This window comes from Mus caroli, chromosome 1 (genome assembly GCF_900094665.2).
Source record: "Mus caroli chromosome 1, CAROLI_EIJ_v1.1, whole genome shotgun sequence".
In the NCBI taxonomy this organism is placed as follows: domain Eukaryota; kingdom Metazoa; phylum Chordata; class Mammalia; order Rodentia; family Muridae; genus Mus; species Mus caroli.
Window position 1 is genome coordinate 85,040,340 of NC_034570.1, and position 5,457 is coordinate 85,045,796.

Consider the following 5,457-nt stretch of genomic DNA (forward strand, 5'->3'; position numbering starts at 1 on the left):
AAGATGGAAAGATCTCCCATGCTCATGGATTGGCAGGATTAATATAGTCAAAATGACTATCTTACCGAAAGCAATCTACAGATTCAATGTAATCCCCATCAAAATGCCAATTCAATTCTTCACTGAGTTAGGAAGGGCAATTTTCAAATTCATCTGGAATAACAAAAAAGTTAGGATAGCAAAATCTATTCTCAACAACAAAAGAACCTCTGTTAGAATCACCATGCCTGACCTCAAGCTGTACTACAGAGCAATTGTGATAAAAACTGCATGGTACTGGTACAGCGACAGACAGGTAGATCAATGGAATAGAATTGAAGACCCAGAAATGAACCCACATACGTATGGTCACTTGATCTTTGACAAAGGAGCTAAAACCATCCAGTGGAAAAAAGACAGCATTTTCTTTCTTTCTTTCTTTTTTTTAGATATTAAAACTAATTTTACTGTTCGGTTTACAATTTGATTTCTTTAAAGGTGGAAAAAAGACCCACCTCCCCTTGTTCTGTCCTCAACGTGTACAAAAAAGAATACTCTAGAAAGAAGAAGAAACCACCAGTGCAGCAGGTCAGACCCCAGCCAAGAGTCCCAGGGACAAGCTAAAACTTGTCCCGGCTATACTAGATGAGGACGGTAACACAGGGGAAACGCCCCATTCTTCCAGCAGGGATGCCGTGCCAGCCATGCAGCCAGATCACAGTTTGAGTGTACAGTCTGCCAGCTGCATGTCTGGTGCGACAGCCTCGCTGATCCCAGTACTGCCATGCTTGGAGACCTCGAGACTGTGATCCTCCAGACAGGAATAGGCTGTAAAATTCACTTCTCAAACCCAGGAGATGTTTTCCTCCCCTAAGGCTCAGGTCGCCTACTGTAGGCATAAGATAACATCACTACCCCAATCTTGAGTAAATAAACCCTCGAGACTGTCCACACCCAAAGAGTAGACAATTCGACCAAAGATTCCTCCTACAAGCACAAGTTAGGGCATCCGGGCAGCATGCATCCTTTTAGGGCCCTGACACTGAGCAGCTGCCAAAACCCCCGGTGGCTAACACTGGGGAACGGGAACACAGGAACAGAAAAATGCCCATCTCATTCTAAAAAGGAGCAGAATACTGAACCCCCGTGATTAGAACACAAGAAGGGGGAAGGGAGACTGAAGGGTCACCTTGACAACAATGTTAAACACTACCAACATCAAAGATTCCATGTTAACACACAGCATTATAGTGAATGCTGCACAGCTCGGTTAGCTTCTGCACATTGCCAGGCAGTCTGCAACCGGCCAAGGGAGCAGCCCTCAACAGCTGGTTAAGATCTACTCATTGTGGTTAAGATGCCAGAGCGCAAGCGCTCACCCCAAGTCTCCATCATGGTCCTGCCTTTCTTTACACTTCTGCATGCAGGCGCACACACACAGTTTCATGCCTGTAATACAACACTCAGGAGGCTGAGGCAGGAGGATTGAGTCCAAGGCCAGCCCAGGCTCCAAAGCAAGACCCTACCTGGGGGGAGGGGGAGGGAAAGCAGCAGCAGCAGCAGCAACAGCAACAGCGCCACATGAGCGCAAAAGTTTAAAATGAGTCAGGCCAGGTGACAAGGCTAATCTGGCCAAGAGCACTTTCGTGGCGTTTGCAATGAACTTGTCCTCTGCAAAGAAAATGCCATTAAACAGAACTGTTGATAACAGCAGCCACTCCTGTGGTGCCTAAGCAGCAAAAGGGTTCAAAGCTACTACAATCAGACATAATCAAGGATTCTTCCCTCCAGAGGGGGAAGGGCAGAAGCGATTTCCCCAGATTGCCTCTCAGCATGAAATGTGGCATTCCCACTTAGAGCTGTCTGCGCTGGATGTCTAACACACAGGCTAGCCCTGGCCACAGGCTGAGTCTTTCTTGTCTTCTATAATGTCCAACACACTGGCTGAAAGGCAATTTTAGTGCGAGTGGCTGTCTTTTCCCCGATTTCCCTAGGGAGGAGGGAGCCCACCCATCACCCCTTTGGGGCAGACAAAGCAAGTAGCCACTGTGACAAATGCTTTTTGTTTTCCCTCAATAAAGTCATTCCAGGAGGCTGTGAATTCTATGGGAAAATGTCATAGAAAGCCTAGGACCAGGAGATGGGGGAACTGGCCACAGGTAGGGCTGCTCCCTCAGGAACCTGCTTCCTGGTTGCTGCAGATCACCATGTCCTTGCGGTCCCCAGTGCTGCTTGTAAACAACCAAGAAATGTCTCACAGAATCAAGATGTGTCCACTCTCGACCTACGGAACACAGGCAGCCATCAAGAGGTCTCACTTGTCAGAAGCCATCAAGAGGTCTCACTCATCAAGAGGCCCGATGTTGCTGGTTCCACAATAGGCAAGGTCTCATCAGGGTTTCAACACCGTTGTGTGGAGAAGGGCCGGGAGGCCCCAGGCGTCCAGCTCCCGTCTCAACCTGGACGGGACAGTGTTCATAGTAAGATAGAAAAAATACAAAAGGCGCATCTGACTCTGGGAAGCAACCCTGAGGCCGCCTGGCCCTCTGTGAGGCCATGAGTGCTTCTGCTTTTTCCTCAGGCAAACCCAGGACTACTTGGCCTGAGTCTCCTGCAGCAAAGGGGCTTTGAAGGCAGACGGACTGTCCGACCACGCAGGGAGCTCATGTTGCAGAGGAGTCCTCCTAGGGTAGAATGTGTGGTGGACGTCATAGTTCAGAAGGCATCTCAGAGACGCCATGTAGATGTCAGCGAACCTTGACAGCTGCCTCAGGAAGTAGGTTGGATTCTGGTCTGTTCGGAACAAAAGACAGCATTTTCAACAAATGGTGCTGGCTCAACTGGTGGTCATCATGTAGAAGAATGCGAATTGATCCATTCTTATCTCCTTATACAAAGTTCAAGTCTAAGTGGATCAAGGAACTCCACATAAAACCAGAGACACTGAAACTTATAGAGGAGAAAGTGGGGAAAAGCCTCAAAGATATGGGCACAAGGGAAAAATTCTTGAACAGAACAGCAATGGCTTGTGCTGTAAGATCAAGAATCGACAAATGAGACCTCATAAAATTGCAAAGCTTCTGTAAGGCAAAAGACATTGTCAATAAGACAAACAGGCCACCAACAATTTGGGAAAGGATCTTTACCAGTCCTAAATCTGATAGAGGACTAACATCCAATATATATAAAGAACTCAAGAAGGTGGACTCCAGAAAATCAAATAACCCAATTTAAAAATGGGGTACATAGCTAAACAAAGAATTCTCAACTGAGGAATCCCGAATGTCTGAGAAGCACCTGAAAAATGTTCAACAACCTTAATTATCAGGGAAATGCAAATCAAAACAACCCTGAGATTCCACCTCACACCAGTCAGAATGGTTAAGATAAAAAATTCAGGTGACAGCAGATGCTGGCGAGGATGTGGAGAAAGAGGAACACTCCTCCATTGTTGGTGAGATTTCAACCTGGTACAATCACTCTGGAAGTCAGTCTGGCAGTTCCTCAGAAAATTGGACATAGTACTACCGGTAGATCCAGCAATACCTCTCCTGGGCATATACCCAGAAGGTGTTCCAACTGGTAATAAGGACATATGTTCCACTATGTTCATAGCAGCCTTATTTATAGTAGTCGGCAGCTGGAAAGAACCCAGATGCCCCTCAACAGAGGAATGGATACAGAAAATGTGGTACATTTACACAATGGATTCCTACTCAGCTATTAAAAACAATGAATTTATGAAATTCTTAGGCAAATGAATGGACCTGGAGGATATCATACTGAATGACTTAACCCAATCATAGAAGAACACACATGATACGCACTCACTGATAAATGGATATTAGCCCAGAAACTTAGAATACCCAAGATACAATTTGCAAAACACATGAAACTCAAGAAGAAGGAAGACCAAAGTGTGGATACTTCGTTCTTTCTTAGAATAGGGAACAAAATACCCATGGAAGGAGTTACAGAGACAAAGTTCAGAGCTGAGACAGAAGGAAGGACCATCCAGAGATTGCCCCACCCAGGGATCCATCCCATATACAACCACCAAACCCAAACACTATTGCATATGCCAGAAAGATTTTGCTGACAGGACCCTGATATAGCTATCTCTTGTGAGGCTATGCCAGTGCCTGGCAAATACAGAAGTGGATGCTCACAGGGAATCTATTGGATGGAACACAGGGCCCCTAATGAAGGAGCTGGAGAAAGTACCCAAGGAGCTAAAGGGGTCTGCAACCCTATAGGAGGAACAACAATATGAACTAACCAGTATTCCCAGAGCTGTGTCTCTAGTTGCATATGTAGCAGAGGATGGCCTAGTCAGCCATCAATGGGAAGAGAGGCCCTTGGTCTTGTGAAGATCACATGCCATTTCCAGTACAGGGGAAAGCCAGGGCCAGGAAGCAGGAGTGGGTTGGTTGGGGAGCAGGGCAAGGGGAGGGTATAGGGGCCTTTAGGGACAGCATTTGAAATGTAAATGAAGAAACTATCTAATAAAAAAACCCCAAAACCAAACAAAATCAAAAATAAATAAATAAATAAATAAATAAATAAATAAATAAATAAATAAATAAATAAATGGGCTTGTAGGCAAAGCATTCCTAGAAAAATCCAAAAAGAACCCAGCCTTCTAGAATATGCAGAAGGTGTAACAAAGGACCAATGAATGTAGACAAGCAAGGGAAAAGAAGGAAAGTTCTTATAGGGAAATGCCCCTAGAAGCCTCTGATATCAAATTCAAATTGGCCATCTCAGATCAACAGTGGGGAAACTCATCTGTGGAGCAATTAAACAACACAGCTTTGGATATAAACACTAACAATTCAGGTATCAATGGCAGATCATCTTTAGTAGATAAAATAGAACTCAGAATAGACAAAAAAATGTATTTTGGCAAATGGCTAAAATGATAAGGTACCAATATTAAAAGCAAATTTCGATAGAATTGAGAATGAAGGTTTAATGGATACAGGAGCAGATGTAAGACAGAGATGATTAATAAACAAAAGAGGATTAAAAATTCTCCCAGAGACAGATAAAACTTTATAAAACAGTGTTGTGTCAGGGTAGAGAATATGCTATTTCCACGCTGGGGGGCAGGAGGGGGAAAAACTTATGGATTCTATCCAAATCAATAAAAATCAGATTTGACCACGGGAAACCTCGTGTAGATCTTGGCTACAAATAGGAAGAAAGAAATTAATACCAAGCAGAACAAGTGACATGATTTGCTGATTCCTCCACTTGGAAATAACTGTGAGACTGGCTGAGACATGAAAATCTCTCAAGCCAGGACCTCAGCTATGCATGGACAATGAATCTTTGGCTACAGAACCCTCAGAATTTATCATACCATCTGTTCGAATGTCATAGAAAAATTTATATTTCAGTTTGGTTATACAGGACAAACTAACTTATAAAGTAAAATAAATTCCTTTCTACTGAAACAGAGAGCATGGTATCATC